This window comes from Pan paniscus, chromosome 9, assembly GCF_029289425.2.
Source record: "Pan paniscus chromosome 9, NHGRI_mPanPan1-v2.0_pri, whole genome shotgun sequence".
NCBI lineage: Eukaryota > Metazoa > Chordata > Mammalia > Primates > Hominidae > Pan > Pan paniscus.
This window is the reverse complement of record NC_073258.2, coordinates 58782778-58794193: the sequence shown is the minus strand read 5'-3', so window position 1 is coordinate 58794193 and position 11416 is coordinate 58782778.

Here is an 11416-nt window from a genome sequence, read left to right as displayed (position 1 = left end):
TAGAAAGAAGATCTGGGGCTCTTCACCGAAGCTAATTCCCCGAGTGCCGCAGGGCAGGCCTGACCCGATCAGGAATGTGCAGCATCTGGAGCTCCGCTCCGTCAAAAACATCCCCTCAGACCAGCCCTGCCCCGCCTGGGCCAACGTGCTGTGCGCCCACAAGGGGCTCTGAGGTGGGGGAGCCCAGAGAGGAAGGCGGCAGCAAGGACGAGGGCGATATGTCAGGCCTTGGAGTAAGGTCCGGGGTTTTAGGCCTAGATCTGCCATTAAGATGCAGGGCGAGGCTGGGCGCGGTGGCTAACGCCTATAATCCAAGCACTTTGAGAGGCTGAGGTGGGAGGATTGCTTGGGCCCAGGAGTTCCAGACCACCCTGGGCAACACACTGAGACTCTATCTCTACGAAAAATAAAAAAATTAGCTGGGCGTCGTGGTGTGGCCTATGGTCCCAGCTACTAGGGAGGCTGAGATGGGAGGATCGCTTCAGCCTAGGAGTTCCAGGTTGCAGTGAGCTATGATCGGGCTCGGTGGCTCATGCCTGTAATCCCAGCATTCTGGGAGGCCGAGGCGGGTGGATCACCCGAGTTCAGGAGTTAAAGACCAGCCTGGCCAACATGGTGAAAACCCGTCTCTACTAAAAATACCAAAATTATCTGGGCGTGGTGGTGCTTGCCTGTAATCCCAGTTACTTGGGAGACTGAGGCAGGAGAATCGCTTGAACCCAGGAGGCAGAAGTTACAGTGAACCGAGATCAAATCATTGTACTCCAGTCTGGGTGAAAAGAGCGAAACTCTATCTCAAAAAAAAAGCTTGGCGAGGTCATGTTTCCTTTTTAGCTTCAGTTTCCTCGTTTGCAAAACGTTGGTCTAGGACAGCGCAGTCCTGATAGAAGTTTCTGTGAGAAGATGGAAATGTTCTATATCTGCATCATTGTAGAAAATTACATATATCGTGGTCCCTTTTCAAAATAAAATGTCTCAGATAGGCTTGGGTCCACAAACCACAGGAGAACAAGATCCACTAAGCCCCTACCTTAATAGCTGGCATCTGCTGGTTGGGGCCCCTTAGCTGCCCTCACCCGAACCAAACAGTTTAGTTTAGCTTGAAAGATAGCTAACTTTATCAGCTTGCCTTAACTACCTGGGTCATAAGTCAAACAGTTGAAGGACCCCCCAAGATGGCTGCAATGCATTATGGGCTGCAACAAAATGCAATGGGGCAACCCTAAAGAAAACACCTAAAGCCCCAACCCAACAACCAACAGGCGACGCTGGGGAAGATTGTGACCCCATAGTACTCAGCCTATGAGGAACGGGGGGAGGGATTTGTGCACTAGGGGATAAATTGCTTGCTGTAACTGTCCTGGGTGTGCCTGTCTACCAGACACCCGATCTTGCAAGACTGTCATTAAAAGTCTCACTTTCGCTGTTCCTCGTGCCTCTAGGTCCATTCTTTGGGTTTAGATGGGTGAGCATGTTTCTCTCAGTCATCAAACAATATGGTAGCCACTAGCTACGTGTGACTGTTGAGCCCTTAAATGTGCTACCGTGACTGAGGAAGTGGCTTTTTAATTTTATTTCATTTTAATTACTTTCATACAGCCACATGAGGCTAGTGGCTACTATATTAAACGGTCTAGAAAATCTTTGTGGTATTGCTAATAAGAATAAAATTCTATGACCCTTTTTTTTTTTTTTTGGAGACAAGGTCTTGATGTGTTGCCCAAGTTCAGTGGCGCCATCACAGCTCACTGCAGTCTAGACCTCTTGGGCTCAAGTGATTTTCCTGCCTCAGTCTCCCAAGTAGCTGAGACTTCAGGTACGTGCCATCACATCCAACTAAGTTTTTTTTTTTTTTTTTTAAGAAAGACTTGCTATGTTGCCCAGGCTGGTGTTGAACTCCTGGGCTCAAGCAATCCTCCCACCTTGGCCTCCCAAAGTGCTGGGATTACAGGCATGAGCCACCCCACCTACTGGCCCATTTTATGATCCTTTTCTTTTTTTGAGACAGAGTCTGGGTTTGTTGCCCAGGCTGGAGTGCAGTGGCGCGATCTGCAACCTCTGCCTCCTGGGTTCAAGTGATTCTCCTGCCTCAGCCTCCTAAGTAGCTGGGATTACAGGTGCGCACCACCAGGCCTGGCTAATTTTGTATTTTTAGTAGAGATGGGGTTTCACCATGTTGGTCAGGCTGGTCTCAAACTACTGACCTCGTGATCTGACCACCTTGGCCTCCCAAAATGCTGGGATTACAGGTGTGAGCCACCACGCCCGGCCATGAGACACCGCGCCCAGTTCATTCTATGATTCTTGCTGGGGGAAAAAAAAATCATTTCTTTTCATCCTCAGGCATGAATTCCTCCAGGTCCAAATCACAAATCATAAAGGGCATCAATTCCCCGGAAATGAGGTTCAAATTCCTGTCACCTTTGTCAGGAATCCTTTCCTTATGAATGTCAACCACTTCTCTGAGAAGGGAGCTGAGATACACCCACCCCACTACACAATGAAAGATTGTGGCTAAAAGGGAATTTGTAGGTTTGTCCAACCTTGTTTTTTCAAAAATAGAAACCAAGACGTTGACAGGGGTGGGGATAGGGGCTGTCACTTGCCCAAGGACAGTCAGGACAGCATGTTGATGTGTTCGCTCATGAGTTAACGTGCACCTGTAAACTTAGTCCATCTCTTTGGGGCTCCTGCGGGAGCACACACATACATGTACATCATTAACTTCATTCAAGAGATGTGCTTCTCTGAACTTGGCCAAATGAGAGCCGAGATTTAAGGGCCAGATGGGTCCTCCAACTGACATGTGGAAATCCAGAGCTCCTGGGTATGCCAGGATTACAAGAAGATGGACAGCCCAGAGCCCACTCCCTGAATATGGTTGAAGGACCCCCTTGTGGCATTGCCACCATGAGAAGAGGAAGCTGAGGGGCGGGAGAAGAAGGACTCTGAGTTTATCCTTGGACTGACCAAGAGACAGAATTAGCTGGGGGTTTTGGAGGATAAGGAGGGCAGGGTGCCCAGGATTTTGGTAGCTACAGGCTATGACTTGTGCATATAGGGCCCTAACCTAACAGAGAGACAACTGCTGCAGGGAGTTGATAAAGGAGATGGCTGCACTGGCCTGAGCTTATACAGTGTTTGTCCAGTCTTGCTTCTGGAGAGCCTTTGCCTGGGTAATGTGCATGAGGGGAAACACAGAGCTTCCTGGGAAATGGCTGCTATCTTGAATATTTCCTTACTACTAGGAGACATTGCTAAATGACTGCTCTGGTGAGAGATATAAGGAGTTCAGAGAAAAGAAGGATTGCTCCCAATGGGGAATGGAATCCAAGAAGGCTTCCTGGAGGAAGCAGCATCTGAGACTTGAAGAATAGAAAGTATTTAGACACAAGAAGATGGGAGAAAGGAAGACAAGGAAATGCCAAGGAGAGAGAACAACACAAAGGCTGAGAGGTGGGGAAATGGTGGGATTGGCTGGAGATTCAGTGGGAACCTGGGGTGTCTGAAGGGGAATAGAAAGGAAGAAAAGGCAGCTGGGACAGCTCATGGAGGGCTTGGACACATCTCTCCAGCCTCTACTCTGCTCCAAAGACATCATTTTCCTTGAACATACTTTTATCTTTTCCTCACCAAGACAAACCCCGCAACTATTCATTCAGCTGCCCCAGGGCCTCCATGCTCAGCTCTCTGCCTCTTCTGCCTTAGTCTACGGGCCCGTCTGTTGTCCACAAACATCCTTCCCTGGGCAAAATGGGCTCCAATTGCTCAGTAGAGAATGGACTCTCATTGGTGTCTCTCAGTTCAGTCTCCTATCTCTGGATTCCCAGTGTGTAGGTATGAGCTGCATGAAGGATCCTCCTTTTTCACTCACCACCTTCCAAACCCCCATATGGCCCCACCCCTTCTCAGGAGAGTCAAAAATGGAGGCCAGGAACAGCTAGACGTGGTCCAACCTGTTACAGAAGTGTAAAAAATGCACCCAGGAGCTACTTGGCTCCTAGCCACCCTACCCCACCTCCACATTCTTCACTCCTCTTATGGGAGTTTCAGAATGCACCTGGGCTTTGCAGGAACCTCCCTTTCCCACCACCCCCACAGCAATCCAAGACTATTCTGGAGGTGCTTCCTTTGCCTTCCTCCCTAACCTCCATTGTCATATACAGATATGGGTCCCTCCATGCCTATTTGGGTAAATCGCGTAGAAAATAAGGATTGCTCCCAATGGAGAATGGAATCCAAGAAGGCTTCCTGGAGGAAGCAGCATCTGAGTCTTGAAGAATAGAAAGTATCACGTAGAATACTATAAATGTGAGACAGGGAGACCATCTGCCCTAAACCTTTGCCTCTTGGAAGGACTGAATCTGAAACGCTGGAGAGAGTTGCCTCCTTGCTTAAACATCAGTGGAGGTAGGTAACTCAACTGCTAATAACACACGGCTTTTTTTTTTTTTTTTTTTTTGAGACAGAGTCCTGCTCTGTCACCCAGGTTGAAGTGCAGTGGTGCCATCATGGCTCACTGCAGCCTTGACCTCCAGAGATCAAGCAACACTCCTGCTGCAGCCAACTAGATGGGACTACAGGCACATGCTACCACACCTAGCTAATTTTTGTATTTTTTGTAGAGACAGGGTCTCCTTATGTTGCCCAGGCTGGTCTCAAACCCCTTGAGATAGGGGATAGGTGATGGCTATCCCTATAGGGGATAGGGGATGGCTCAAGCCATCCCCTTGCCTCAGGCTCCCAAAGTGCTGGGATTATAGGTGTGAGCCACCATGTCTGGCTAACACAGCTCCTAGTTCACTTGAGATGATGATAGAGGCTTTTCCATATGAGCCTCTTTCATTTCCCCTCCTTCCACTGTAAGGTGCCTCTTCACCTTTACCATCCTGCTTCTCTCAAATGCTGCTGTGTCTGAGCACTGCCTGTATGCAAGGCTCTGGAACCATCACTGGGAAACACTGCCAGCCCGGAAAGTGCTCACAGTTGAGGAGAATGCAAGGCAGACACATAAAGAGGAAGTCACGGCCGACTGCAGTGACTCACGCCTGTAATCCCAGCACTTTGGGAAGACAAAGATCACCTGAGGTTAGGAGTTCAAGACCAGTCTGACCAACATGGTGAAACCCCATCTCTACTAAAAATACAAAAATTAGCTGTGCCTGGTGGCACGTGCCTATAATCCCAGCTACTCCGGAGAATCGCTTGAACCCGGGAGGTGGAGGTTGCGGTGAGTTAAGATCGCACCATTGCTCTCCAACCTGGGCAACAAGAACGAAACTCCCTCTCAAAAAAAAAAAAAAAAAAAAAGAGAAAGTCACACAGGTGCCCAGGTAGACGTAAGTGCCTTCTTCCTGAGGTAAACCTCTTTCCTTGAGGTCTAGCTCTCATCCTTTACTCCATCAATTGCCCCATTTATTGCATCTCTAATCCCTTTCCATAAACCTAGGGCAAGGGTCAGCCAACTACAGCCCACAGGGCTAAATTCTGCCTCTGCCTGTTTTTTGGTAAATGAAGTTTATTGGAACACAGCCATGCTCACTTGTTTACACATTGTCTATGGCTGCTTTCTACAACCACGACAATGGCAGAGTTGAGTGGTTGCGACAGAGACCATACGACCAACGAAAGCCTGGCATATTTACTGCCCAGCTCTTTACAATAGAAGTTTGCCAACTCCTAAATTTATGGGCAGTTTTAGACCTTGCCATCTCAGAAAGATGTAATAGAACTCAAGAAACGCAACTGAAATTACTCCGAGATGGGAGTGGAAGGGTGAAGCCCAGACTTTTCATCTCAGTCTATACATATGCTCAAGTCTTCCCTCAACCTGTCGTGAAGCTTCTCGAAATGCTAGTCAGCTTTCTATATTATCTCTCCTTCATGGCTCACTCGTTCGTTTTTTTGTTTGTTTGTTTGTTTGTTTGTTTTGAGATAGAGTCTTACTCCAGGCTGGAGTGCAGTGGTGTGATCTCAGCTCACTGCAACCTCTGCTCCTGGATCCAAGTGATTCTCCTGCCTCAGCCTCCTGAGTGGCTGGGATTATAGGTGCCCACCATCATACCCAGCTAATTTTTGTATTTTTAGTAGAGTTGGGGTTTCACCATGTTGGCCAGGCTGCTCTAAACTCCTGATCTAAAGTGATCCTCCCACCTCTGCCTCCCAAAGTGCTGGGATTACAGGTGTGAGCCACCACATCCAGCCCATGTCTCTCTCATTCTTAAATCTGCGCAATCTGACTTCTGCCCCCCAATTTCCACTGAAATGTTTCCTACTAGGATGCCAATGACTTCCTTATTACTGATCCACAATTCTCCTCTCAATTCTCATCACATGCATCTTCTCTTTAGCACTTGCCAGTACTGACTATATCAGTCTTGAAATGCCCATGACTTCTGGCAGACTGACCTCTCCTGGATTCCCTCCTACCTCTCCAACTGTTCCTTCTCAGCTCCCTTCCTGTGAGTCCTCTTTACTCCCTTGTTGCCTAAATATACAGATTCTGTGTGGATTAGTCCTTGGTCTTCTTTTCCATCTATACTCTCTCGGTGAACAAAATCATCTACATGCCTGATTTCAACAGTCACTCATATAGACCCAGATTTCTAACAGAAGGTTGCAATTCCTCAGATGTATGTCTTACCAGCCAACTAAGCTGAATTTGGGCAACATCAAACATATGTCTTCCTACACCTCTGCCTTCACCTAATCACCTTTGTCTCTTTTTCCATCTGCCCCTTAATTGTTGCCATTCCTGAGAGATCTGTCCTTGACTCTCCTCTCTTTGGGGGAAATTTCATCCATTCTTACAGTTTTAACAATCACCCATACATGAATCACTGCCAAATCTATATCTCTAGTTGTATTGCCAGCTCCTTACATTCCCAAATAGATGTGTGAGGTGAGCAGCTGGTGCTTTTGCCTGCCCAGATATTCCATCCCCTTTCTGGTAACTACATCTTAGTTTTCCTTTGGGAAGACACCTATTCTCTGACCTCAGACCACATGGTTCACATGAGACTGGCCTCATCTGCCCCTTCAGGGACAGTCACACAATCCAGATATATTAGTTGTCTATTGCTGCATAACAAATTAGTCCAAAACGTAGTAGCTTAAAACAACACACATTTATTTTCTCTGTTTCTGTGGTTCAGGAATCTGGGCAGAGGTTAGCTGGGTCCCCTGATCATGGTCTCTCATGAGGCTGCAATCAAAGTATCATCCAGGGGTTGGGGTCTAATCTGAAGGTTCAATGGGGATCAGATCTGCTTCCAAGCTCAGTTTCATAGTTTTTTGGGAAGATCCAGTTCCTCAAGGGCTGTTGGAATGTGGACCTCCGTTCTTTGCTGTTGGCTGGCGGCCATGCTAGGTTCCTTGCAATGTGGGCCTCTCCAACATGAAAGCTTGCATTGTCAAAGCCGGCAAGAGAGAGAGAGTCCACTAGCAGGATGAAGTCACAATATTTTGTAACCTAATCACAGAAGTGACAATCTCTCCACATTGCCATATTCTACTGGTTAGAGGTAAGTTACTCAAGAGGAGAGGATTACACAAAGGCACGATTACTAGGAGGTAGGATCACTGGGGGCTGTCTTAGAGGCTATCACCCACACCAGACTTAGCCAATTAAGTCATAATAATTGGATCAAGGATATCCAATCAGAGTCAATCACAATTAGGCCTAAGATGTTTGCTGTAATCTTTGGGAAAGTGGTATTGCCATCCCTGTTACGCTGGTAGACAAAGCTTGAAACTGCTGATGGCCATAACTGCTGCCGAATGGGGGAAGATCTGCCTAAAATGCCAACATAACAGAGCAAAGCAGAGGCAAGAGATGGAGAGAGACAGGTGCCTGGGAACCTGCTAGAGGCATGTCTACAGGTGAACCTCTTGAGTTTTTATTTTTTTTATTTTATTTTTTATTTTTGAGACAGAGTTTTGCTCTTGTTGCCCAGGCTGGAGTACAGTGGCACGATCTCGGCTCACTGCAAGCTCCGCCTCCCAGGTTCATGCCGTTCTCCTGCCTCAGCCTCCCGAGTAGCTGGGACTACAGGCGCCCGCCACCACCCCCAGCTAATTTTTTTGTATTTTTAGTAGAGACGGGGTTTCACTGTGTTAGCCAGATGGTCTCAATCTCCTGACCTCATGGTCCGCCTCCCTCGGCCTCCCAAAGTGCTGGGATTACAGGCATGAGCCACTGTGCCTGGCCCTCTTGAGTTTTTAATTATGTAAACCACAACATTTCCTCTTCTCCTTATGTTAGTCTCAGTTGGCTTCTGTCACTCATAACCAAAAAAATTCCTGACTGATAAAATGTCACAGAGATGTCTTGGATGCAGTTTGCCCAAACCCAGTTTCATTGTCTTACCTTCACCTTCCCCATCCCCACAAACCTGCTTTTCTTCTTAGATTCTATTTCACAGTTAAAAGCCTACCACAGTTGTTTAGGCTGAAAACCATCACAGGATCATCTTTACCCTTCCTCATTGGCTGCGCCAGTAAGGAGGAGTAGCCCATGCAACATGGGTTGCAGATTGGAGTGTCCCATGAAACATGATCTTAAATACTGATAAACAAGTTACTCTAGGCTATTAGAATCTTACAGAATTTCTGGCTGTGGAGTCACATGATTTAGAGGATAATAGTGTATCTGACTCTCCTATCTGAATACACCACGTACTAAAATGAAATTCTGACAAACTGCCTGATGACCTTGTGGATCAGAAGACACCTGGGGTTTGATTTGTGAAACTTTCTATCTCCAGGCAGATTAAAAGAATTTGTGTTTCAAAGTCAATCAAAATTTCTTTTACATCTTTTATCTTAGGGTTGCAATCATAATTCTAATCCTTACTTTTCTTACTCTCTGCCACCTTCACCCAAATTGCCCTAAATCCTGTGCATTCTACCTCTTAGATGACTCCTTTTCTCTCCATTCCCCTGCCCCTTGAGGGTTTGTGTCATCCTCTGAATAACTTTCCTTTCAAGTCCCATTCCATCAGCGTGTAAGTCTAAAACACAAACCTCAGATCATTCGTGTGTCCCGAATTATGATGGCTCTCTAGTATTTATTTATTTTAATTTATTTTATTTTTTGAGACAGGGTCTCACTCTGTTGCCCAGGCTGGAGTGCAGTGATGCAATCTCAGCTCACTGCAACTTCTGCCTCCCGGGTTCAAGCGATTCTCCTGCCTCAGCCTCTGGAGTAGCTGGGACTATAGGCGCTTGCCACCACACCCAGCTAATTTTTGTATTTTTAGTGGAGATGGGATTTCGCCATGTTGACCAGGCTGGTCTCCAACTCCTGACCTCAAGTGATCCGCCCTCTTCGGCCTCCCGAAGTGCTGGGATTACAGGTGTGAGCGACCACACCTGGCCTAATTTTTGTATTTTTTTAGTAGAGACAGGGTTTTGCCATGTTGGCCAGGCTGGTCTCGAACTCCTGGCCTCAGGTGATTTGCCCTCCTCAGCCTCCCAAAGTGCTGGGATTACAGGTGTGAGCCACCATGCCTGGCCCCTAGTATTTAGATAATGCTTCCTAAACATTATTGGATCACGGACACTTAAAAAAAAAAAAGCTGATGAAACCTATGGGTGGCTCTTTCTAGAAAAATTTTTTTTTTTTTTTTGTATTACGGTATTGATATGGTTTGGCTCCCTGTCCCCATTGAAATCTCATGTTGAATTATAATTCCCAGTGTTGGGGGAGGAACCTGGTGGGAGGAGATTGGATCATGGGGGTGGATTTCCCCCTTGCTGTTCTGGTGATAGTGATTGAGTTCTCACAAGATCTGATGGTTTAAACCTGCGTAGCCTTTCTCCCCTTGCTCTCTCTCTCTCCTGCCACCATGTGAAGAAGGAGCTTGTTTCCCCTTCGACTTCCGCCATCATTGTACATTAACTAAGGCCTCACAGTCATGCTTCCTGTTAAGCCTGTGAAACTGTGAGTCAATTAAACCTCTTTTCTTCATAAATTACCGAGTCTTATGTAGTTCTTTATGGCAATGTGAGAATGGACTAATACAGGTATACATCTCAAGGGGATCGTGAACCCTCTGGAGTTCATTCACATACCACTGCCCCCAACACACGCTCTAATCTCCTCCAGGTCAGAACTTCTTCAAGAGGATACATTCCAAACTTCTTAGCATGGAACTCAAGGCCTTCCAAACTTATTCTGAGTTGCCTGTCTAGCTGCACCTACCACCTGTGCTGTTATGATTATTTTGTGTCTAATTCCTCATCAGACCAAGATGCTCCCTGAGAGCAGAGATTGTGCCCTTTCATTTTTCCTTTTTACATTTCCCCAGATCAAATGAAAGTTTCTCAGGAGGAGTAATCTGAACCCTTGGCCTAGCTAGAAAAATCGTTGATTGACTGCTAGACATGACTAATTTCCAGCCAGCCAGAGGGTTTTAGGGTCATGAGCCTGGTGAATATAACTACAATGTTCTATTCTCCAAATATATTTGGGGAGAGCTTTGATTCAAAATTTTCAGTTTTAGTGGATCCCATAAACATGGAGACTTCTCAGACCTTGTGCCATGATTTTAGTTTAGAAAATGTAGGTCCTCAGTGGTGAACTTACCACATTTGCCAGTTAATTAGTGCCAGGGATCTCTTTTTGGTAGCTACAGCTCTTTGGACCCTGGAGAAACTGAAAGAACTAGTCTGGTTTGTGGATTCTTAGGAGAATTTACTGATTTCATAATGTAGCCCTGACCTAATCCCAAACCCCAAGACAAGCCAGGGCAGGACTGTCTCCCACATTACTCCAAAGTGGACATTCTAAGGAAATCTTAGGCAAGAGAAAATCACTCTTCCATGGCCACATTTCAAAATTTTCCCCACATTTCAATTGTTTTCCCACATCCCCTACACACACCGGGACACTTCATATCACATGGAGAGAAGTGAAGGGAGACATTACCAGTCCATTAAAGTTCAGAGAACAAGAGTTCTGTCTTGTTGAACAGTTTGTCCGCTGCCACAACAGTGCCTAGCACAAGTAAGTACTCAATTAAAACTTGAATAAATGAATGGGAAAAGGGCAGAAGTCCTGACCTCAGAGGATCCACCCGCCTTGGCCTCCCAAAGTGCTGGGATTACAGGTGTGAGCCACCACACCTGGCCTCTTAAAAAAAAAAAATAGGACTTTAGGAGGCTGAGGCGTGCGGATCATAAGATTAGGAGTTCAAGACCAGCCTGGCCAATATGGTGAAAACCCGTCTCTACTAAAAATACGAAAATTAGCTGGGCGTGGTGGTGGGCGCCTGTAGTCCCAGCTATTCGGGAGGCTGAGGCAAGAGAATTGCTTGAATCCAGGAGGCGGAGGTTGCAGTGAGCCGAGATCGCAACACTGCACTCCAACCTGGGCGACAGAGCAAGATTCCATCTCAAAAAAAAAAAAAAAAAT